Source organism: Vulpes vulpes, chromosome 13 (genome assembly GCF_048418805.1).
Source record: "Vulpes vulpes isolate BD-2025 chromosome 13, VulVul3, whole genome shotgun sequence".
NCBI lineage: Eukaryota > Metazoa > Chordata > Mammalia > Carnivora > Canidae > Vulpes > Vulpes vulpes.
The window spans coordinates 6672308-6698643 of NC_132792.1; the positions used below are offsets into that span (position 1 = coordinate 6672308).

Consider the following 26336-nt stretch of genomic DNA (forward strand, 5'->3'; position numbering starts at 1 on the left):
TAAAGACTCCTAACTCTGGGAAATGAACTAGGGGTGGTGGAAGGGGAGGAGGGCGGGGGGTGGGGGAGACTGGGTGACGGGCACTGAGGGGGGCACTTGACGGGATGAGCACTGGGTGTTATTCTGTATGTTGGCAAATTGAACACCAATAAAAAAATAAATTTATTATTTAAAAAAAGAAAATAACCAAAAACAGTAAATACATGAACTAAGGAATAGAAGAAAACATTTGCAAACCACTTATCTGATGAGACTAATATCTAAAATATACAAGAAATTCCTACAACTCAACAGCAACAACCAAAAAGAAAAACCTAATTAAATAACCCATTAAAATAGTGCACAAAGGGTTTAAGCAGTCTTATCTCCAAAGAAGACATAAGAATGACCACCAGGTATATGGGAATGTGCTCAGAATCACTCATCATCAGGGAAACACAGATCAAAACCACAGTGAGATATCTCCTTGTACCAGTAATGATGGTTATTATCAAAACAAAACCAAAACCAAAAGATAACCAGTGTTGGCAAGGATGTGAAGACAAGGGAACCCTCGTATGCTGTGGGTGGGAATCTGTATTGGTAAAATCATTATGGGAAACAATATGGAGTTTCCTCAAAAAGTTAAAAATATGTATCTAGCACCCCCACTTCTGCGTATGCATTCAAAATAATTGAAATCAGTATCTTAAAGAGACATCTGCACTTTCTGTTTGTTGCAGCATTGTTCTTAATAGCCAAGACATGGGAACAACCTAAATGTCCATCAACACACGAATGGATAAAGAAAATGGGTTATGTACATACAGCAGAATATTGTCCTGTCTTAAAAAAGGAAGGGAATCCTACCATTTGTAACAACATGGATGTAATTGAGGACATTTTGTTGAGTGAAATAAGCCAGTCTCAGAAAAACAAATATTGCATGATTCCACTTAGATGAGGATCTAAAATGGTCAAGTGTGTAGACTAGAAGGGAATAGAAGGCTGGTTGCCAGGGCCTGGAAGAGGGGGGGAAATAATGAGAAGTTGTTGTTCAAGCAGGATAAAGTTCCATTTATACAAGATGAATAAGTTGTAGAGATCTGCGGTACAACATGGTCCAGAGAGTTAACAGCGTGGTATTGTGCACTTAAAATTGTGTCAAGAAGATCGATTTCATGATAAGTATTCTTACCACACATACACAAAAAAGGATGCAAGAATGAGCAGACAAGCACCAACCTGGCATGGACCTACCAAGCTAAGGTTTCTTCCAGAGGCCAGGCTAAACCCTGAAAAAACTTTAGCAGGGAAGGCACACAGGCTTATATGGTCATTTATTTACTTGGTTTTGTTTGCATTCATCTCTTTCACAAACACACGGTGGCTCTTTGCTACATTTTATAATTCACACAGAACTTCCAGTTATGTTTTCTCATTTTTCCTCTCAATAGTTTTATGAGCTAGTTGAGTTAGATGCTACAACTTCCATTTCACAGGCCCAGAAAAATTTCAGATTTGTCTAACATCATAGAGTTAGTTGGTTACAAAGACCTTCCCCAAATTCAGGACACTTGGTTGCAATCCGCTACACGGTGAGGTCCCTCTGTTGGCATACAGAACTCAGAGTGCTGCCTAAATGGTTAATGAATGAGCAGAATTAAAGTAGAAATCTGACCTTCACACAGCAAAGGAGGACAGAAGCTACAAAAGTGTAGGCACCAGGTTACATGTAGCCTAGAGAGATTATTAAACAAACCGTGATAGGACCCCGAGTGCATCTTTATATTGCAACATTGACAGTCATCATTATGGCAGCTTTGGGTGTGCAGATTCTAGAAGGCTAACTGAAAAAAGCTGCTCTGTCTTCTGACTCCCATACATGGCCTACTTTGTATGAGTCCCTGATGAACCTACTGAATGGATTCTGTACAAAGAATGTTACAAAGTAAGGGTTATTAATACAACACATTCTCCTGTTGGGCAGGAACACGGATATTCATGCAGTGTGCAGGTGAACCGTGGAGGGGTTGGGAGAGAGTTGTATTTGTGGAGTATTACTTTATGCTGAGTGTTCTGCATATGTTGTCTTTGTGACAGTCTGGAAAAATCGTCATTAAAGACTGTTGTTCCAGAGGATAAACCAGAAACTTACTAGGCATGGCTTTCCGCTCCAGCTCTGCCCTTTCGAGTATTGTGATTTGGGGTAAGTTGCTGTGCTGCTCAGGCCTTCTGTTCCCTTGATGTAAAACGAGCACCCACATATATACTCTGTTGGTGTCATTGTTGTCAGCATCCTACAACTGACGTGGTGAGCAAGAAGCTGCTCCGTAAACCCCAAACGGCTATCCTCACGTGTAGAGGAATAAGACTTGATGTTGTGTTTTCTGTTTAGAAACAATGACGACGGGCACTGAGGGGGACACTTGACGGGATGAGCGCTGGGTGTTATTCTGTATGTTGGTAAATTGAACACCAGTAAAAAATTAATTTATTAAAAAAAAAGAAACAATGAGAACGGTTATCATTGAGATCAAGCCTTTTTTGGTGAACTGCTGAAAAAGGAATGCAGAAAATTATAAAGGTCCGTTTAAAAGGCCAGATTTGTCCTGTGTGATTTTTTTTTGTAAGCAGTGTGTGTTAACCACGAGTGTTAGTATAAGGTGGGAAAGCAGAACAAAATAAGTTTAGTCTACGTTACCTTGAATTAGATTGGAAGTGACTTAAAAAAGGAGTGACTTATAAAAATTATATCTTCTCTAAGAGTTATGTTTTATCACTTTATGTGATTACCTTAAACATGTTTCCCAAAGTTTAACAACTTACAAACAACAGAGGTTCGCATTTCAGATGGCTAAAGATAGCTCTGTAATGAAGCAACTTGGCAGTAAGGCAGCCCTTCTTCTTTCTTTTTACACCGGATGCTAGGAAATACACCCCAAAAAAGCTATGTGAGTGGCAGGCAGAAAGGTCTTTCCGAGAACTTTCCTTCCCCATCTTTAGAAGGTAAATTACTTCTTTAAGTCTTGGGGTTAAAGAATCAGGGTACTTATTCTACCTTCAGAATATGAATAACCAATGCAATTTATCTCTGAGTATTTGCCTTGTGATTTTTTTTTAATTCCAGTTATCACATTCTTAAAGGGAGAATCCTATCTCTGGTTTTATATTATCTCTTTCTAGGCAGTGGGAGTTAGGATCACCATTTTAGCCATCAAAATAATAATCACCATCTGTATCAATCATCTACTGCTGCATGACAAATTATTTCAAAATTTTGTGGTTTAGACAATAATAAATATTAACGATACAGTGTCTGCAAGTCTGCAGTTTGGAAGCAACTTAGCTGGGTGGTTCTGGGGTAGGGTCTCTTGTGAGGTTGAAGTTAAGATGTAGGTTGGGGCTAGTTCCTTAAAGACTTGGCTTGGGGCTGGACTGGATTCATTTCTACTGTGGTTCACTCATCTGGTTGGCACTTGGTATTGGCCATCAGTAGGAGGCCTCAGCTCCTTATCATGTTGATCTCTTCATAGAGTTCTTCAAGTGTCCTTATGACATGGGGGCTGACTTCTCACAGAGTGAACAATCCAGGAGAGCAAAGTGGAAACTGTAATGTCTTTCACTGTCTGAATCACGGGAGTCTGGGTCAGTTCTATTTAACATGGGAGAAGTCTATTCGAGGGCTTGAGAACCAGGAGACATGGATCATTTGGGACCATTTTGGAGGCTGTTAATTAACCACATCACTGTGATAAATTTTTGAATGAAGGAATGACTTAAGAAATGAGAAATACACAAACATTTAAGAAAAATGTTCTCTAGGTGGATTTTCTTACAGGAGAAGATTATATTTGTAGATCTTCTTTTTTCACTCCTGACATGCCATTTTTTAGTTTTTAGTTGGAAGGAGGCAACAATAATTTCTATCTAAACTTAATGTCAATTAACACAGTAATTACAAGACAGTAGCTAGTCTCACATGATAATTGATGATAATTGCTTCCTGCTTTAATTGGTATATAAACAAGACTATGCACTAGGAATCCAAACATTCCTTCAAAAGGAAAAAGAAAATCAAAGAAGAAAATTTGTCAAAGTCATTTGTAAGCTGATAAGAAGCTAACAAATCCAGCCTACATGTCTACAAGGCATCAAAGCAGCTGCTGGCAATGCTTGGCACTTTCTCAGAGCTGGCAAGGATTACGGAGGAAGTGAGAGCACCACGCTGGCTGGCATCGGCTCCAGGGTGCTGCTGAGATGTGTGCTGATGCCCAGCTGTCCACGGCAGTTATGCCAATGTGCTGAAGTGCTTGAAGGTTGCCAACGTGACAGACCAAAGTAGGCTCATTGGTGAAAGATGGGATGATGCTTCTCCTCCGATTCCACCTGTGCTGTCTGGAAAGATGGGTACAAAGCAGAGTGGGGAAGGGATGAGGATTAGTTGTTTTAGAGATGACACACTCTGGAAATGCACATCATAGCATCTGAAAGCTAGGGGAAGTGTAAGTAAAGAAGTCACGTAATTTAGGTACACAGGTTGGCCTCCATTTGCTAGGCAGAGAAAAGGGCCAATAAATGAGGCAGGGGAAACTTCTAGAAACCCAGCTGCATCCCCCTAGAACAGTAGGAGGATGGCAGATGGAAATTAATTAATATCAGTATATCTAAGTAGAAAGGAAATAAAGGAAGGTACAGAAGAAATAATTGTTGTCGAAGACTAGAGGCTTTGAGAAGCTGAGTAGATACAACATCTTGAGGGCAGCAGGCAGAGGTAGTTAGCCTCCCTGAGCCCTTAGGGCCGTGGGCTTTGGCAACATCCGTAGTTCTGAATAGTTCCTATTCAGAAATCCATTGAAGATGATCCCCAGTAGGAATGAATATGGGAATTGGAGGGAAAAAAGATGCTGGGAAGTTGGTATCTCAGATCCAGGCAATTCCAGTCAGGAAGGAGAGTCAACGACCATTGGGACACAGGAGCAAGAGATTGTGGCGGTGACTTTACTACAGTGAGTTGAAGGGCTTATTCAGTTCTAAACTAGGTATGCCAGAGACAACTCAGAAGGGGAAGAGAGATGACGTTTTCTGAAGTTGCAGGATGGGAGGGAAAAGTGCCTTGAGAGAGTTCTGATGACTAGAGATGCCACCATTGTAAAATTTGTAACTTTGCTAAATAGCAGCAGTCTCTCCAGTGCTACTGTCTGGAAGACGAAAATATGTGCATAGGTGGGTCCCTCCCTGACATGGCAGATGGTACCCTAATGTGGTTCATTATGGAACCAGGGACATCACTCCCAACTGTGTTTAGTTTTCCAGGCCAGGAACCCTGGGCAGCCATCGTAAGACTGTGCAACAACCTGGCCAGGATGAATCTAAAAAGGATACCCTTTTCTCCTCACTTTCTCTCTTTCCTCTTTGATGGCTATGATCCTTAGGTTCTAGAAACATCATTTTGTTTGGCAAACTGCCCTAAAACTGGAGATGTACTTGTTTTCTAAATTTCATGAGTGTGGGGCCCGGACTGTGACAACCCAATGCACCCTGTTAACAGTTTGGACTCTTGGTTAATGAAGCTCAAGGAGATTGTTTGCTATGGTCTTGAATGAGCAGATCCGAGGATGAACAGCCCAGACTGAACTCTCGAAGGAGCCTCGATGCTACCTACACTTCTGAATGAATAGCCTGAAATTGAGCTTAGTACAGCAGAAATGAGGGTTGCTAAACTTTAGATTCTTTTCACTTTCTCTTGATCAAGTTAATGTTAGTTGCTGCAAACAGCAAACCTTAGACTTGTCACATGAAATACCATTCGTGGTAGCGATGTAGTGGCTGCTCCATACAGGGGGCCCTGGTGGACAGAGACTCAGGGAACTTGGTGTCAGTAAACCAGCAGGTAGAGGGGGAAGTGAGAGAGATAATGGAAGATCATGCCCAGGCTTTATATGAGCCTGGCCTGGAAATGGGGGCTCATATCACTTCTGTCCCTGTTTCATTGGCCAGAACTCAATTATCCGGCCACATTTTGATGAAAGGGAGCCTGGGTGTCATAATTGGCAACCACTTCCAAATACTAACTATATATTATGAAAGGGGAGTTTGAATCTCTAATGGATGGCTTTGCCATAGTCTACAGACTGTTAACTAACAAAGGCAAGATAATTTGATTTGGGCTTTTAATTTCTTTAGACATTAAATTCTTCAGATTTATATTGCTAAGGATTTTATCCTGAGAGTTTAATCTTTTCCTGCAAATATGATAATGGAGGTGGTTTTATTCAACTTAAGGACATTTCTCTGTGATTGGTTTTAAGTTATCAGAGTATCTTCCTGATATTCTTAAATCATATCACAGAACCTCCAGAAAGCTCTACTGGACAATTTGCCTGAACATAATTAAAGGCAAGAGAAAGAATTAGGGGTATGTTTTAAGTTTACATACAAAGTTTTCCAAGTTCCTGTAGTGAGTGGATTGCTCATTCTGTTTTAGGACTTTTTGGGGCCAAAATCAGAACTACTCATTGTAGTTCCAGAGGGACACTCAATAGAACAATGGCTGGATATCGGAGGTGAGGTCTAAGACGTAGCTTCATTCCTGGCAGGGTAAGATTAAAAATTAAATCTGAATGGATTAAGAGAGCCCATCCTAGGCCTGTTAGGGATCATTTGTTTCTTCCTCCATGTTTTTGCTTTTAGAAGTCTTCGATGGAAGGAGCATTGGGTATTATATGTAACTGAGGAATCGCTAAATTGTACCACTGAAACTAATAATACACTGTAGTTAATTAAGAAAAAAAAAAAAAGAAGCCTTCCCTAAGGCACTTCTGCTGACCCCGTGGCCCTTACCTACTGAACACTGGGGTGGAGGGCCCTGGCCTCATCTCTCCTTTGCACGAGGTACACCTGCCAAGAGAAAGCATTCCAATGTATGTCCTTTGGTAAAGTGCATCATGCAGTAAGGGTCTGCATTTTGGAGGGAGGGAAGCTTCAATTCAGAGGAGTATCATTAAGTTTGTTTGGTCATACAGTTTAGCCATGTCCTCCTGCCTAATTTTTCTGGTCATACAGCTGGCATTATGATTTCCATCTGCCTGACTCCATATGTGACCATACGTCAGTTGGTTTGAACTTGAGGGATGTTATCTTTTGACCCCATCAAATCCACAACTATAAGCTGGATTGGAATCCTGGCTCTCTCATTTATGATCTGTGTAGTACTGAGAAATCTGTATGGCCTCTCTGAGCTTTGGTTTCCTGCCGAGTATATAGGGGCAGTAATTATCTCTTTACAGTAGTGTTGTGAGAAGTAGATATGACGGTGGCTGTAAAATGCTCTGTAGAGCACCTGGCACACAGTAAGGACTCGACAAATTATATCTCTTATTATTATGACACATTTTTTCAGGGCGATCTTATATCATGTGTGTGTTGCATCCATAGCACTGGGAAATAATTAGCTTTCCCCTTTCCTTTTGGTTATTCATGGTGACACAATAATCAGTACCTGTGTTATCTTCAAGTACCAGAAATTAAAAATTCAATGGGGATGGTGGCAGCAGTCTCAGAAAGATGGCAGGACTGGGAAAAGGCTTCCCATATTTCAAGATGCATTTAAGCTGGGCAACTTTCCAGCTCGCCCTACCCAGCCCAGTAAAAATAAGCACACTCATCCAAATGGTCCCCTCACACCTCCTTTTTCATGTTTTGCCCTGTTACACTTATGTCTTTTTCATTTACAGGTTTGTCTGTTTTTGACAACTCTGATCTTAACGGGGACGGAATCTATCTCAAAGTCTTTGAGACTTTGGTGCTAGCCTACAACCCTGAGGACAGGGGAGGCTCACAGTAGGTGTCATCTTTCATCCTCTCATGACACCTGTGTACATCAGAAGTCCTCAGACTGTGCTTCTCTGAAAAACATACCTGAGAAATAAGGTAAAGTTCCGTCAGCACCTGGTCATTTTTATGGGAATGGGCAACTTCTGGAGGAAAGGTATCTAAAATCTGTGGTGGAGATAAGATGAATAAAAGTCATGTATTGATCATTGCCACAGGAGGGCTATCAGATAAGCCATCTCAAAGCATTTCATCTTACACGATGAAGTAGTAGATTAGCTGTCAATTTTTTTGTAGACGCTCTTTATCAAATTGAGGAGCTTCTTTTCTATACTTATTTTGTGAGTGTTTTTGTTTTATATCACAAATGGGTGTTGAATTATGTGAAAGCTGTTGGATTCAATTCCCTAACATTTTGTCAAGGATTTATATGTCTATATACCTACGGGACATTGGTCTGTGGCCTTCTCTTCTAATGATGTCTTTGTCTGGTGTGGATGTGAAGCTTCTACTGGTTTCCTAAAATGAGTTGGCACATGTTCCCTTCTTTTTCTATTTTTGTGGGAGGGTTTGTATCGAACTGGTGTTAATTCTTCTTGGAACATTTGGTAAATTTCTTTTAGTAAAACCATCTAGGCCTTGAGATTTCTTTTCAGTAGTTTGAATTCAATTTCCTTAATACTTACAGGGCTATGCAGCTGATGAATCACTAAATTCTACCTCTGAAACTAATAAAAAAAAATAGTTACAAGGCTATTTATTTACTTCATGTTGGGTAAGATGGGTTAGTTTATACTTTTTGAGTCTCATTTCATCTATGTTGTCAAACTGTGTAGAGTTCATAGTATTTTCCGACAGCCTTTTGTTGTCTACGGGGTCTATAGTAATATCCTTGTTTTATTCCCAGTATTAATAAATTGTGCCTTCTCTCTTTTTTCTTATTTGTTTAATTGAAGTATAATTAATATGCTGCTATATGAGTTTCAGGTATACAGTATCATGATTCGACACTTCCATACATTTCCCAGTGCTCATCATGACAGATGCACTCCTTAATCCACTTCACCTGGCTCTCCCACACCCCACCCACCTCCCTTCTGCAACCACCAGGTTAGGTTCTCTGTAGATGAGAGTCTGTATTTTTTATTTTGTCAGTCTTGCTAGAGGTTTGTCAATCTAAAGACCTTTTATTTTTTTAAAAATTATTTTTAAAGAAACCAGCTTTCCATTTCATTGGTAGGCTCATTGCTTTTTTTGTTTTAAATTTTATAAATTTTGATCTTTATCTTTGTTATTTCCTTCCTTTTACCTACTGTGAATTTATTTTGTGTTTGTTTGTTTTTAAGTCTCTTGGGGGTGAGAACTTAGATTATTGATTTGAGACTTTTCCTCCTTTCTAATGTAACCTTGCAGTGCTGTAAATTTTCCTCTCGGTACTGCTCTGAGACTCATTTATTTTCATATGTAATATTTTCACTTCCATTCTATTAAAGATATTTTATTCCCTTGAGACTTTGTCTTTCATCCACAAATTATTTTGAAGTGGGTTGCTTGGTTTTCAGTGTTTGAAAATTAAGTGTTTAGAATTTTCCTGTTACTTTACTTTTATTGATTTCTAGTTTGATTCTGTTGTTGTCAGAAAACGTAATTTGCTGACTTAAACTATTTAAAGTTGTTGAATTTTGTTTTATAGCTGACAATATGCTCTATCTTTGTATATGTTCTGTGGGGACATGAGAAGAATGATGGTTCTTCTAGTGTTAGCGGGACTTGTGTATGCATGACTATTATATCCTGTTGCTTGATGGTATTGTTGACGTCTATATCTTTGCTAATTTTTTTGTCTGATTGTTCCAATCAGTTGTTGAGAGATGGTTGTTAAAATCTCCAGTGATCATTTTGGATTTGTCCGTTTCATCTTTCAGTTCCATCAGCTGAATCAGTTCCAAATATAGTTTTCAACTTTATTGTTTGGTGCATATACATTGAGGACTGCTATGTCTTCTTGGTGGATTTACCCTTTCATCATTGTAGAATGTCCCTCTCTGTCTCTGGTATCTTCCTTGAGTTTATGTAATATTAATAGAGCCACTTCTACTTTTTTGTTAATGTTTCTAGGGTATATCTTTTTCCATTCTTTTTGCTTCAACCTGTGTAATTATTATATTTGAAGTGATTTTGCATAGGCAGCATATGGTTGAGTCATATTTCCTTCTTAATCCACTCTCCCAATCTCTGTATTTTAATTGGTACATTTAGACATTTTACACTTAATATAATTATTATTATATTAAGCCTCACATTTGCCATTTTATTTTTTGTTTTCTCTTCTGTTTTTTTCTTCTTCTTTTCTTTGTCTTACTTCTCTGTGGGTTTCTTGAACATTCTTTAGGATTCTAGTTTTGATTTAGCTGTAATACTTTTGAGTCTGTGTCTTTATGTAGTTATTTCAATATAGTATCACACTATATATACTCACATATATAATATATCATAATATATAATATATATCATGATATATATCACTTATCATGTGTATAAATCATATATATACACATATATAATGTGTGTATATATATGATTTATCATAATCTGAAGGTGTCAATAGTTCACCAGTTTGGGTGAAAATGTAGAAATCTTACCTTTATGTCCCTCTGTCCTCCCGCCTTTATTAATATAATCATCTTAAATATTTCCTCTGTATACACTGAGAACTGCATCAGGCAGTGTTACAATGTTTACTCAAGCCATCAAACATAATTAAGGAAACTTAAGAAGAGAAAGAAAATCTGTTGTATTTTGAAACCTTTACTCTTTTTGTGTTTCTGTCCTCTTCCAGTTTTTCTAAGAGTCCTTCTTTCACTACTTCCTTTCTGGAAAAGGGAATTTAGCCTTTCTAGAGGATTTCCTTTAGTCAGTATTTTTCAGTTCTAGAATTTGTTTGGTTCCTTTATCTTCTATTTCTTTGCTGAAGTATTTCATTTTTATATTTGTTTCAAGTGTGTTTGCAGCTGTTCATTAAATAATTTTTATAATGATTACTACAACATTCTTGTCAGATCATTCTAACGTCATCATCACCTCAGTGTTGGTATCTATTGATTGTATTATTTTGCACTCAGTCTGAGATCTTCCTGGTTCTGGAAATGAAGTACCATTTTCAGTTGAAACCAGGATATTTTGGGTTTTAGGCTGGGAGAGTCTTCTAAGGATGTTACTTATTTTTTTTTTTTTTAGGTTAGTGAGCACCCTCTGAAACTAGTGTGATGGGTGAAGTGTGGTACCACCTCGTTACTGCCAGATGGGGTGGAACTGTGGCTTCTCCATCCAGCCTCCATTGGCATCTGTAGGTGAAGGAGGTGCTCCTTACTACTGCTAGGGTGTGGGAGTTCTGGCTCCCACTCAGCCTCTGCTGATACTGCATCATCTGGGAGGGGGGAAGACACCTCACTGCTGCTCCATCATGGCCTTCCCTGATCCTATGGGTGGAGTACCTCAGTATGGATGATCAGTTGTGTGCAAATCCTGACTCTTCACTAGGTCTTCTCTGACACCAACCCAGTGCAGTGTGGGAGAAACTTCTCATTACCGCCTCCCCTGGTGGTCCCCACTGACACCTCAGAGGAGGGGAGGGGGCATGGACAGAGGGGCTCACTGCTGAGTCGTGAGGAAAGACTTGGCTCTCCACTTAGCTGTCTGGCTCTACCCCAGCAAGGGAGCTGCACGCCTTATTCCAGCCTGTCAAGAGTGGAGTCTATGCTGTCTACATGGCCTTTATTGGTGGGACTGAGAGTGGGTTCAACAGCTTTTTTCTGTGGTGTTTGGTGAGAGTAGGGAAATCATTGCAAGTTTGCTATCTTGCTAGGTGATCCCTTTTCATGTCCTTTGGCTAAAAAAGAGCAGGTTTTTCATGGGCCTGCTTTTTTTTCCCTCCCCTCCCCCTCCACCCATAGGAATTCTGGGTTGCTAGTTTCTTCAGTATCCAGTCAAGACTATAAGAGGCAAACTAACAGGCAAACCAAAATAACCGGGGGATGTATCACTCTATTGTTCCTCGGTCATGATGTTCCTGGCTTGTTCATTTGTCCATCTTCTTTCTACCCTTCAGTCTCTTTTTGTTTGTTTTATGTACAGCATCGAGGGTTCTTAGTTATACTTAGTAGGCGGAATAGGATAAAGTACCTCTCTATTCCACTTCCCTGGAAGCAGAAATTCTGCCCTTTTTTGATCATTAAAAGTGGGTTCCAGACTAAAACTCAAAGCCTGAAATCCATTTTTAGACTTCATATCAAATGACCTGACATGGGAGGGGTGTGTGATCATGTGTTCTGCATTTACGTTTCTCCTGGTCCTTTGGTGCCATAGCGTGTGTGTGTGTGTTAGTGATTGGAGATGGTAATCTTCCCTGTCCTAAAATGAGAAGACATTTCCTTCCCCCTCCTTGTCTAGGTCCAGCCTCTCTCAGTCTGGGGGAAGCAGAGATCCTATTTTGCAATTGACTATATATTAGTGATGAAGAGACATTCCTGGTCTGTCTCTTGACTTGCTCTTAGCAATTTCTTCCAAGATGGTGGCCTCTGAGGAGGCGTTTGTATGGTTTCCTAGGGGGTGTGCTTTACCCTGGCCATCTCAGAGGGAACAGGATCCACTCTTACCAAAAATGCTGCTCTTCTCACTTATAAAGCTTTATAAGATTCAACAACAGAAATACATGACACCCAGGTAAGTTGGAATTTCAGATAAACAACTAGGGCTGTTTCAGAAGTGTGTCTTACGTGATATTTGAGATGCTTCTAGTAAATAATTATTTGTTTAACTGAAATTCAAGTTTAACTGTATGTTCCGTACTTTATCAAGCAGCCAAACCAGCAAGGACAATTGCTCCTGCCCTTTCTCCCTCCCTTTGTAGCTCGGGCGGGAGAGTGGGATGCTTGAAGACTATTGTACAACAGGTTCTTCAGCCTTCACAAGCCCTGGGAGAGAAGTCCAAGTCTAATTGTTTATAGTCATCTTTAGAATGTGGGTAATTAGGGCTTCCTTGTTCTCAGCTCTAAGCCTTAATTCCTTGGAAATAAGAAGAGTCTTATTCAGCATCCCATTATAGGGAAAAGGATTACACACTCTATAATCAAATGGTAAACTAAATGCAATCACACTCCAAAATATATAATTCACGTTGTGAATGTGGAGTGAGAGCAGGAGAGAACATGAGGGAAGGCTGGATGTCTTTCCCAGGGCCTCTGAGCCTCTCTTTCCTCATGAGAAGACAAGGTGATTAAACTAGAAGACATCTGAGCGATGCCAGGTATTAAATGGGTTACTTTCTAGTGCTTCAGAGTTCTGGCTAAGAACCCACAGCCGAGGACAATCATAAAAAGAGCTGCTAACATTTACGATTATGGGCAGACACTGCTCTCACTTGTTTTAACCTTAACATCACCCCTGGGGTAGATACTATTAGGTTCATCCCCTTTTTACCAATAAAGAAACTAAGGACTCGAGAGGTAAAGCAAATTGGCCGAGGTCACATGGATGGCAAGTGCCCCGTGGGGTCAGAGGGCCCATTTCACCGTGAAGTGCACACACACATCCAGTGAGCATCGCCGTGCGTGGGAGGAAAGGCTGGAGAGCCACTGTGGAGGTGTCTTTGGAGACAATTCTGAAAAGCCGAAGACTTGGCAATCTGTCGTTCCCTCACCCCATAGAGGAGGGGATCGGGGCCCCCCAATCTAAGCCAATGATGAAGAACACGAAGACAGGACCAATTTGGATCCGGTCTGCAATAGCAGGGATTGGCCTGAGGCTTGGTGAACATGCAGGGTCGCCCTGCGGGTGTGGGCTGGGGGTGCTCAAAACCCTCAGAGTCCTCCCACCAGAAAGAGCTGGCCTTTGAATGTCTGCCGTAACAGGACACTTAGCAACCAAGGTGGCCTCACATACTCAGGCTAAATAAAGATCCTTTTTGCCTCTTTCCTCTTTCATTCCTGCCTGGACACGGGAGGAGCCCAGAGGGGCAGGTGGAGTGGAGGAAGACGTGGAGCGTGGGGTGGGAGGGAGGTGGAACCAGCTGTGCTCCCTGCCCCTGCTGAGGAGTGGGAGGGTGCCCAGAGCCTGGGGTGGTCAAGTAGGCTGGGTTTCCTGATTTCTGCAAATCCAACTGTTGTCAACAAGGTAACAAACAAGTAAATAAAACCTGCTACTGCACCTTATCAAATTACCTTGCTCAGTAAGCTAGTGAGCTGTTTGAGAGACAACACCCTCCTGCCCCCACCCACGTGTCTGCTTCCTTCTTACCAGGATGAGGCGGCTGCCTGTGGTGATCTCTCCGCTTCCTCCCCCACTTCACCATTCATTCATTCATTCATTCACTTATTATTAATTTATTTACTTTAAAATTTTATTTAAATTCAATTGATGCACATATAGTGTGTCTTTAGTTTCAGAGGTAGGGTTCAGTGATTCATCAGTCTTATAGAAGACCCAGTGCTCATCCCATCACGTGCCCTCCTTCATGCCCATCTCCTAGTTACCCCATCCCCCCATCCCCCTTCCCTCCAGCCACCCCCAGTATGTTTCCTAGGCTTAAGAGTCTTTTATGGTTTGTCTCCCTCTCTGATTTTACCACTTCCCCTTTTAGACAGAGGGTAAATCAGTGTAGCCCAGAAATCCACCTCCCAGAGGTTTAAGTTACGCACAGGCATAGTCTGGGGATAAGCTTTCCTTTCAGATTTAAACACGACTGTCTGAGGCCCCACACCATGCGGTTGTTCTCTCCCCTGGGGTTTCTGAGATTCCTGTGGTGATGAAGTGCAGCGGCTTACACACGCCCCTGCTCACTCACCTCTCCCACTTTCGGCTCCCCGAGGACTGTGGGTAGCCCTGGGCACCCACCTGCCTCCCAGAGTACAGGTGCTCTTTCCTTCCATTTGCCCAGGCTAGCTTCTGCTTCTCACTCTCTCACTCTCTTTCAAGGTGCCCCAGATGCTTTCAGGAAGCTACCAGTCATGACATGCTTTCAGATAAGGCTTTGGGGCGCAGTTGATCATCAGGGGGCACAGAGCAGCAGCACCAGGGTTCTACTGAGTGCCAGGAGCCAGTGCCCTTCAGCTCCTAGCAACCCCTCCTGCTGCCGGGTTGTTGGGGGTCTCTAACATAACCGCCCTCTACTTTTCTCCCTGTGTCTTAGCTTCCCAGGTTGCGGGGTCCTCCCATTAGGGTATAAAGCACACTGTCTCTCTCTTTGCCTCCCCTTCTGCTCATCTGGACTCGGCCTGGGGCACACGACTTCCTTCACCAAAAGGACACATCAATGTGTTCTCATAAACAGTGACACTGTCTCATCTCAAGATGAATCACGCCACGCCTGAGAAGGGAGAAGCAGCGGTGGGCTGTCTTAAATAGCGTGTTCCTCCCCCCACCCCAGCACATTGTAGGAGCCTGATAAGGATAATAATAGTACAACAATATTTCCAGAGCCATGAATTCCAGAAGTGGAGTCACTGAAAGCTCCCGATGTCTTGCAAATTGACTTTACCAGGAGAAGGCTATTGGTTGCGTATTCTGAAACAGGTACGGGTGGCATCAGTTTTCTTGAGTTTTGGGTTCCTTTGAACTAGTGTGTCCGCAAGGTGGCCTCCCTCTGTCCCATCAGCCTGGGTTCACTCTCAACATGACATTCTGTTCACACCACATCCGTGTTTTCCAAGCACTGTCATGTGTGTCCCCACACACACGTCTCAGGGCAGTGCTGTGAGAGGCATGATCCACAACCACTGGACATAGAAGACAACTGAGGCATAGAGCCTGAGGTCTGTAACTGATAGGTCCGGTTTAGGGCATTCAGATTTTCTGTCTTCAAATCCCTCTCCACATCTGAGATAAAATATGCAAACAAGTATCATTTATACACAGCTTAAGATAGGAGAGGAGGTGGTTCTTTGGGATCTGGGGTGATCCATTAAAGTCTTTGTTGAATTGGTGAGGGCCTTGAGAGGGACAGGCTTGCAACGTGCCTGTGCTTATCTCAGCGGGGGACACATGTCGCATATGATTTGTATGCGACCCATCCTGTAGCCAAGTACCTGTGCTATATTCTTGTTTTGTCGTAGGCACAGCATGGAACAGAACTCGAAATGCATTTGTAAGAATAATACATTTCAACGGGGATATGGGAGGTGATGTTTACTGAGTGCTGAGGGCTTCATCTCTTTTTTTCCTTACTTAATCTGCAAAATAATTAATGGCATTTTACAGACAAAGAGACTTAGAGAACGAGAGCTTATGTGATTTTAAAAAGGGAAATGTCCGTGAATAATGGCAGTAGCAAACATTTATTGAGCATGTAATCTCCTCCACACACTTTACATTTTCTATCATCGCAGTCATTGTCACCAGGATTGTACAAGGGAGGCACAGGATGGGGGCGGGGAGCTCGAGGGAGCCCCTAAGTAATGCAGAGCAGTGAGGCAGTGGGAGCAAATGGGTCCCCTAAAATACTGATGGATGCGGAATTCTAGAACAAGGCTTGGGGGGGGGGCGGGCAGCATTGGGCTTCCTCGTGTTCCTCCAAGTTAGTCCTTGGAGAAGCCCACTTGGTATTTGGGGCCTGTGGGTAAGACACATGGAGGATGATGTCCTTTCACTTATCCTGGTGAGATAAGGACCAAAAAAGGGATAGGACTTGTGGTGCTTGGGCTTTCTGATAGGTTAGCTCCACTCAGACAAAATCTGTATGGCACCAGCTGTTCTTCACCAGTCTGATGCCAAAGACCTGACATTCTGCACCTTGAGATGTGAAGGTTGTGCCACGTAACCCCACATTTCATGAGATGGTGAGAGGTGTTCTCATGGCCACTTGGCCACACCGGTCTCTACTGGGAGGTCCCCAAGCACTGGCCCAAATAGTATGCTCCTCCCTTCCCATATCTCCAGCACCAACGTGTCTTTAGCTAACTATACTTGGGTCCCCTAGGGGTAGCTGAGGGAGGCCCAGGTGCAGCTGAGAGCACCTAAGTATAGCTGAGAGGGCCCAGGTGTAGCTGAGGGGGACCCAGGTGCAGCTGAGAGGGACCCAGGTGCAGCTGAGAGGACCCAGGTGCAGCTGAGAGGGACCCAGGTGTAGCTGAGAGGGACCCAGGTGCAGCTGGGGGTGGGGGCCAGGGACAGCTGAGAAAGGGTCCAGGTGTAGTTGGCTAAGGATGTGTTGGTGCTGGAGATAAAGGAAGAGAGGAACATTCTACTTGAACCAGTGCTCCCAGTGGGCCACAGATCCCAGCAAGCCCAGTTTAGCGCCTGAACCTGCAGCTGCTCAGCTCAGTGGAAGCTCCGGCTGCACGGCTTTGAAGACTGTTTACTCGGCGGGGCAGTCTGGTGACACAACTTCCTCCCAACACATCTGAGGTGATGTAGCGAAACTTCGGGAAAGTGAAGCGGTGCTGGGAGAAGTGTATAACCTTTAACAGCCTGAATAAAGTTCACAGACGTTATGAACATTCTCAGGGAAGATAGAAAAGAAATGTTACAGTGGCTGCAGGCTTTTTAAAGTTAGATCAAGAATCCTGATACGCTTTCCCCGAGCCTCTTCTTTTAGCTTTCTCTCAAGGTACAAAGTACGGAAATGGCAGATATGTATTCCCCTTTGGGGAATAAATGCAGGTAGCATGCGGGTAATGTTAAATTAATGTTCCTTCCACACATTTATAGAGGGCCTGTTATTTCCCAGATGTAGTTCTGGGAGCTCAGGAGGATGAACAGAGAATAGAAATTCCTTATGGAATTGAAAGTATGGAAGGGGACACAGCTGTGTACACAAATCAGTGCCGTGTTGGGGAATAAAATGTAGGTTGTGTTAGAGAAGTGAGCAAAATGCCACGAGAACCTAGTTGGGGGCAAGGACATCTGAACAGGGGCGTGAGGGAAGTTTCTTGGAGGTGGCCTCTGAGAGGAGGGTAGAGGGGTTGCATGACAGGTAAAGGTTAGAGACACAAGACTGGGGGAGACTGAGTCTTGCCTGTCAAGCATCCAGTGGCCCCCTTTGCATTTCCAAGAGAAGTACGTACAAGGAACAAGAATAGGAATCAGAACCAGTTGACTAAGAGCCACGCCGTGTGCAACACCCAGTACAGAGATCTCTCTCAAAGGCTGAACTGGAGTAAGCAACCAAGGCTCAACGCAATGATGGGGCTTTTCGTTTTGCTCTCCCTCACCATCCTTCCGCCCCTCCACCCCATATGTGATTCTAGGCATCTGCACACTCAGGTTATTTGCAGAGAGAGAGTGAGGGTATTCACATGAACTCGGGTCCCAGTTAGTCACCTAATTACATGGAATCTGCAAGAGGGAGGCAAAGCAGAAGCAGGCCTGTCCTGAGACACCAGGGCCTGCCACCATCTGCTGATCATGAGCATGCCTGGCCTTAGTGATGACACCACCACCGTGCCCCAGTGAGCATAACCTGGCCAACATTTCAATCGTTGGCCAGGGAGATGGCCAAGTTCTGTAAGAGCTGGGAAAGGTTGCACTGAGGCTCACTCTTCCCACCCTGAAGGAGCCAGAGGAAAATGCTCCCTTTTCTCCAGGGAACAATAAGGGAGAAAGGCATCCCCACCTAGGAGGGGAGCACATGTTGTATCCCAGATGTGTGAAAGAGCAGGTGGTGTCTGGAGACACACGGGTGTCCTACTACCAGAAGGATGAGGAATGCACTGGGGTAGCGATGGGAGATGCAGGTTTAGCTGGAGAGCAAGATCTTTCCTGCTCATGCCCTGTTCTCTGTGGTTCATAGGCTCTTTGTTTGTTTACATTTTATTTTTCATTTATTTGAGAGAGAGCACAAGTAGGGGGAGAGAGATAAGCAGACTCCTGGCTGAGCAGGGAGCCTGATGCAGGGCTCGATCCCTGGATCCTCGGATAATGACCTGATCCAAAGGCAGATGCTTAACCAACTGAGCCACCCAGGTGCCTCTCCACATTTTTTAGATTTTTCATTTATTTGAGAGAGAGAGTCCAAGGCTCTGTGAAACATACTTTTTTCATTCATCTTTCACACATGTCAAGAGGCCCCTTTTACAAATAAGAACACTGAAGCTCAGAGAGTTATCCTAAGCAACACAGTTGTAATTGGTTGAAACTAGTCATCGGATTGTATTTTTCCTGGTCCAGTGCTCTTTCACTCATACATAGTGCCTCAAAGCCAGAATATGATCATCTGTTAATTCTCAGGGACTAAAATATAAAGTATAAGAATGTACCCACATACCTACTCACACTTATTGACTTAGGCATGGAGCCTGAATAGGAATACTAATCATTAACATTCTGGGTCTTTCTAGGATTATGCCTGCTGTCCCAGCATGCTATCTGGTTCATCGTGTATCCTGGGGTTTTGATTTTTAAGTACTGTTATTAATAATAGTTCCAATGAAATCATCTGGGCGGGTTTTATAGAGTTCATTTGTTGTTGTTTTTGGCTTTTTTTTTCTTTTATTGTTTTTGTTTGTTTATAGAGAGTGTGTGAGCAGGGGAAGGGGCAGAGGTAGAGACAGAGAATCTCTAGCAGACTCTGCACTCAGCATGGAGTCCAGTTTGGGGCTCCATCCCATGACCCCGAGGTTGTAACCTGAACTGAAATCAAGAGTTGAATGTTCAACCGACTGTGCCATCCAGGCGCCCCTGTAGGGTTCCATTTTGTCCTCCTAATTTCTACCACAGTCTCATCTTTGCAGTGGATGGAGTTCTCTCCTGTGGAGTTCACATGTGGTTAAATCTGAAAGGCAGTCTGCCGTAATCCACCTTTCTTGACCCTTTCCAGGAGCCATTTAGGGAAGACAGTCAATTGAGATCTGACTCAAGGGATTCCTTTGGTCATGCGTGGCAGTGGGAACCTGTGTACCTTCCCGCCACTTAATGCACCGGCCAGCTGTGCTGGGTGCTATGGCAGGTACAATGCCCACAGCTGTCACAGTGTCAGTGGGGATGTCAGCAGAGAGCATGGGGAAGTTAGACTACAATAATACAAGAAAAAAAATATATATATATAATGTGGAGGCTGCAGTCCTTCCACAGAGAATATGAGAAGCGATCTGAATGCCTTTGCTCCCTTGGTTCTGCCATTTATTATAGGGTGTATGGCTACAATAATTTTATTGCTTTACATTTGGTGAAATTTGGTTATTTGTTTTAGAACAAACTGTTGATTCCAGCAATAATCCCCAAAACTAACATTCAAGGGAAATTTAAATATAATCTTAGTTTTTCCTAAGAGGCTCGATGGTAAACATGTCCGTTGTCAACATTTACTACCTACCATGGGGCTGAGAATAAAATAACTGACCATACAACATCCAGACTTTAACAGATCTGCTGAGAAAGCTCCATCATCTACTTCAGAATGCAGTAATTACCTTAAGGAGACGGTGCCTGAATGTGGTGACTTTACCCAAACAGCTGCAGATGGCACAATTACTCTGGAAAGCATGACCTTTCATCTAGATTGGATGATTTTACTCATTTGATTCCACATTTTCCTGTGGCTGTGTGAAAAGGGAAAAATAACTGCTAAGTTTCCGCCTCCATCAAAAGAACTTTGCAAACATTGAAATGATATGGAGAAAATCAATTAATTTCTGGGATCACTTTCTCCATCTAAACATAGAACAAAGTAAAGGTTTGGAAGCTTAGTTCTTCAAAGACAGAACCCCTAATATGATTGTGCATGCTATTATAAATTCAGTGAAAATTCAAAACTGAAGACAAAACTTTTTTTTTTTTTTGGCGGTGATATTATGACATTTTAGTGAAACATAGTTTTGTAATACATATAGTGTTATTACATTAAAAAAAATCCAACAATTATGAAGCCAAAATATACTTGGAATTGGTTGCAGTGCTACCTAATTAAAAATGTTATTCAAATAAGTAACTAGAATTGTCACCATCTAATCTATGTGCTTTCCTTCATGGCTGCTTCACATTGATCCAATTTAAAAACCTTTGAAACTCCGAAGAACCACTTTCTAAACAAACCTAAGTGCCTGGCAGTACTTTAGAACTTTTATTATCTACTAGTCCTCTACACTGTGGTATCATGTGTTAAAAAATAACTTGGAAGTCTTAATTCAAAATACTGAAAACCTGAAGTGTTTGAAGCTTCAAAGCAAATTGCAATGACTGTAAGCAAAGCTTGCAAATAGGGAGATGTTAAAATGGATCCTTGCAAAAGCAAGGGGAGGACTAAAAAAACTTAAGTGGAGCTCAAAGCATGTACTGTATTTAACTCTGAAATGTTAAGATTGCTCCTTGTGAGAGAAAAAATATCTTCTGGTGTGACACTTATTTTTAATTGGATAAATTAATAATCTGTATTAAAATGGAGTAAGATAGAAACAAGCCTATAATTTTGCAGTTCTTTTTCTTCCAAAAATATTTTATTTATTTATCTGAGAGAGATATAGAGAGCATGACTGGGGTGGGAGGAGAGGAGAGGAAGAGGGAGAGAGAGAAGCAGACTCTCCACTGAGCAGAGAGCCCAACACGGGGCTCGATCCCAGGACCCTGAGATCATGACGTGAGCAGAAGGGAAATGCTTCACTGACTGAGCCACCCAGGTAGCCCTAATTTTGCAGTTCTAAATTTAGCAAAATATTCAGAGAATCAAAATAGAAACTACTTGTTTGACATAGTTTGTCTTATAAGCAAGCATATATACATTGTTGAAAAGCATTCTGCTTGGGGGCAAACTGGCTGTACTGATAACAATATTTATGCCAACATTTTTACATATTTCAGCATAAAAATGGAATAGAAAATATTTTTCATTTAGCAAAATTTACTCTGAGCTTACTAGAGTATCTCCTGGCCTATATATAGTGAGAGAGGTTTCTCAATTAAAATGAAAATGGTCTCCAGAAAAGAGACAATTTTTGGGTCCTTGTAATCACCAATTTACTATCCACACACTGTATCTTTGAAAAAGATTTTGGGCAACTTTATGAACAAACTAGTGAGACTTATAAACATATTCTTCAGAAAATACCAGTAATGCTGTATTAAAGTCACAAATGCATTTGATTAAAGAGTGTGCATATGTACTAAGAGAAATTCTGTTTTTAAAATTTTTATTTATTTGAGAAAGAGAAAGAGAGAGAGAGAGAGAACACACAAGTGAGGGGAGGGGCAGAGAGAGAAGGAGAGAGAATCTCAAGCAGACTATGCTGAGCTCAGAGCCTGATCCAGTGCTCAATCCCATGACCCTGATATCATGACCTGAGCCGAAATCCAGAGCTGGCTACTTAACTGACTAACTGCCCAGGTGCCCTGAAATTCTTCTTATTTTTAATACTGAGATAATATAAAGAGATTTTAAGTGTTTCTGTTAAAATACATAGACACTTGATGTTGACATTTTTATTTTTATTTTTTTTATAAATTTATTTTTTATTGGTGTTCAACTTGCCAACATATAGAATAACACCCAGTGCTCATCCCATCAAGTGCCCCCCTCAGTGCCTGTCACCCGGTCACCCCCACCCCCCCACCCACCTCCCCTTCCATCACCCCTAGTTCCTTTCCCACAGTTAGGAGTCTCTCATGTTATGTCTCCCTTTCTGGTATTTCCCACTTATTTTCTCTCCTTTCCCCTTTATTCCTTTTCACTATTTTTTATATTCCCCAAATGAATGAGACCATATAATGTTTGTCCTTTTCCGATTGACTTATTTCACTCAGCATAATACCCTCCAGTTCCATCCACATAGAAGCAAATGGGGGGTATTTGTCATTTCTAATGGCTGAGGAATATTCCATTGCATACATAAACCATGTCTACATTTTTTAAAAAAATTTTTGTTTCTGAAAATAGTTTTGGTATAGAACTCTTTCATAGGCCAACTGATATAAAGTCTCTTTCTTCATACATATATACATTTATTTATGTACACATAGATATATGTGTGCCTACACATGTATGTGATATACATGTATAAGTCCATGTGTATATGTACGTGCACATATGTGTATATACCTATGTATACATAGAAATGTGTGTATATGTAAGTGTATGTGTGAGATAAGAGAGAGATCACCAGTAAGATCGCCTGCATAATGAACTACTATAGCCTGATCCCCAGGATAAGGAATCACAAATGCTGATGATGTGGTGTTGTTATTACTCTAAGGCTATTATTTGCATATCGTGTGATAAACAAATGAGTCAACGTGGGATATTCCAATACTGTCTTTTCTGATCTCTTTGAAAATCTGGATTCTCAGCATGTAAGAGAAGAAGTACTAATATAAGGTAAGGGATTTAAATAAAAAATCTGAAGCCCGGAATTTAAGCCAAAACCATCAGTATGTATTTACAATGCGTTTTATTTTAAAAATTATTCCTTAGCCCAGTCCTCTGAAATGGTGTGGAAGTAGTCACCTTCCCGGTGTCAGTGAGCATTCCTCATGCCTAGGTTGTGGTTTCCAAATACTATTTCTCGTTAAAAGGAAGTAGAGCTTCTTGGAAATGTCCAAGATCAGCACAAAGTATATTTCAAATGAGCAGATGAGGAAGTCATCCAATTGCTAGAGTAGTATTTAAAGGACAGATGACCCAACTTGCAATGGTTCCTGCTGACCAGAGTGGGAATCTGAGCAACAGTAGGGATAACCTGTAAAACAGGACATCTAGTGTGTTCAAGTCCTTGCGCTTACAGTGACACAAAATGTATACCTTACCAGGTGACCTGTTGGTACACACCCTTGAATCAAATCATTTGAAAAATGTGAAAGGAAGAGAATGAAGTATTTAATCTGCCTTTTCTCTATGACTGTACCAATGAGTTACCAAATAGTTGATGAAGGGAAGTTTCTCTGTGTGAAATTGTTCCAGTTAGTATGTGAAGAACAAATGATAAAATAGAATATCACCATTTTTCAAATTGTAGTAGATCTAGGCACTGAACATTGGTGCCTGCTAATGTCATAAAAGGGCCCATCAGACAATGTGTCCACTGATAGTGGAACACAACACCACCTGTGAAGCATTCTTGCCAAAACCACCAAATCTGAATCTGATCAAGCTTTCAGCTCCAACTATAATTTACAGAAAACACAGAGGACGGAGGAAAAAGTTAATGGACATCATGTTTGATGGAGCCTTCAAAATATAGACTGTAAGAATCTCTGGAAGATAAATGAACTGTTCTAGGATGGAGATGAGAGATGGAGGATAAATGTGTAAGCCCTTAAGAGATAGATTAATCAATTGAGATATATGGACACTATTTATATATGATTAAATATGTAAATTGCTTATACTTTATATATATACAAATGCATGTATATTTCAAATATATGCAAGTGCATATATATGTATATATTTTGTATGCACATTTGAGAGTGACTATATTTGATGATATTAAAGAATACTGCTAGGTTTTAGGTATGATAGTATTGATAAGTTTTAAAAATTAAATCATTATTGAAATGCCTTCTAAAATACTTCTAGACAAAATGGGAGTAATGCATTTATTCATGTACTTAAGCCATCATTTCTGACAATAACAAAAAACACATGAAGCCAGAATAGTCTTGGAAAAATCGAGATTCTGAGGTTTTTTAGATAAATTAGTACTTGGATTTCTAGAAAATTCTGGCACTTGATAGTTTTTTTGTTTTGTTTGTTTGTTTTTTGATATTATTCTTTTTTTTTTCTTTAAGTAGGCTCCACGCCCAGCATGGAGCCCAGTATGGGGCTTGAACTCACGACCCTGAGATCAAGACCTGAGCTGAGACCAGAGTCAGATACTCAAACAACTGAGCCACCCAGGAGTTCCTGGATCATTCTTTTATAGAAAATATCAGGAATGTGAGAATGTGGAGTGACAATTCAGCAACAATCATTTGAATTTGAATTTTCAAGACTCTGTTTCTGCTTTTGTAAACAAAGGGGCTTCTCTAATTAAATGGCTTCCCTATGTTGATACTCCCTGACTCTAGGCCAAACACTTGTTGCCAATAGATGTTAGTTACAAAGCATAATTTTTGCATGGTGTTTTACTTTCTCAAACAAAACAAAACATGTTCATTCATTGTCGTGAGTCTTAGGAATTACATGTAGAAAGCCAGGGACATTAGTCCCTTTCCATGGATGTAGAAACCAAACATACTGTTTGGACTTGCCCCAGGCTACCCAAGTCGACCCAGCTTTCCTGGTGTGGAGACAGTCACAGTGACCCACCGCAAACACTGCTTAATCTCCCACCTTACTTTAGATCCCAAACTCTGTATCTAATTGAGGGAGACACTGCACAACAAGACCTTTCCTGTTCCAATCTTGCTTTTCCCGATTGGATCACTCTGAAGAAGGAAATAGTCTAAAAAAGAAGAAGGTAGGAAGGGAGGAGGGAAGGAAAAGATGGGAGAGATGGAAGAAGAAAATAGGAAGGAGACATTGACAGATACTGCACTTTTTCAAATATTGGCCAAGACCTGTGACTTGGGCATGATGATCCCTACATTATAGATGAGGGATTGAAGGTCAAAGCCAGACTGCCCAGAGTCCACCCAACTCTCAGACGGCAGAGTCAGGATTTGAACCCAAACAAATACCCTTACTTCAAAGTGAGATCTGTTCCTTCTTCCACTCGTTGCCTCTGGAGCTCTCAGCCCAGCCTGTCCCCAACATCTCCGCAGCTGGCACCCACACACTGAGATCATCTGCATGTGGTCTCCACACCCTCTGGAATCGGCATTCTGCTTCCAGTGTCCCTTCCATTGCTCCTTGGAAACAGCAAGTTCTGTTTTTAGCAAAAGATCTGTCAAAGACATCATGTGTCTGGGCTGACAGCAGAGAGAACTTCTGTTGGCTTCCATCTGGGAACCAAGCAGTTACAGATGGGAAGACTTGCTGCAACCTTGAAGATTAAAATAAGAAGACTTTTGCTCACAAGGTTAATGATTAAAAAGAAAGAGAAATCCAGGGCTGCCAGGCAGTGCCATACATCATGGCCATTTAAGGTGTGGGCCGAGCTGGGTTAATGGGCTCTGCACCTGCTCCCACCTCACTGCCCCCTACTCCTTCCCCTCCATGTCCACAAGACACAGGGACTTCCATTTATAAAGTGCTTAATCACATTATTAAAGCAGCATATTTGCAGGAGAACACTACTCAGCTGCATTATAGCAAGCCACCCCTATCCCCAGGAGATCTGGATGGGATATAAACATTGTTTGGACATAATATAAAATTACGAAGTGTGTTTAATGGTTTAAATATTTCACAGTTGCAAAATCTGAGATCAGGCAAGCTTAAATGGTAGATATAGTGTCACTCCACCAGCGGGTGACTGGCAGCTTGTTTCAGCACAAAATGCCCTGAATTTCCGATCAGACTCTTGAACTTCCATGCTAACTTGGACAACAATTGTCAGTGTTATTCCTGGCTAGCAAAGTATTCTCTCTGGATCTCAGCTTTTAAATCTATAAATAGGGCCTAATGTGACCAGCCTTCCTGAACTGGTAGTTATTTAAAGATA

The 26336-nt window shown here is 41.6% G+C and overlaps 1 long non-coding RNA gene across 1 annotated transcript; it reads right to left on the bottom strand.

Annotated features, from left to right (window-relative positions):
* Positions 1-1302: 1302 nt before the first annotated feature.
* LOC140595129 (uncharacterized) lies at positions 1303-25700 on the bottom strand. Its single transcript, XR_011996501.1, has 2 exons — positions 25417-25700; positions 1303-4377 (listed from the first exon to the last, which is right to left on the bottom strand). It is a non-coding gene; the product is annotated as an uncharacterized lncRNA (long non-coding RNA).
* Positions 25701-26336: the final 636 nt, after the last annotated feature.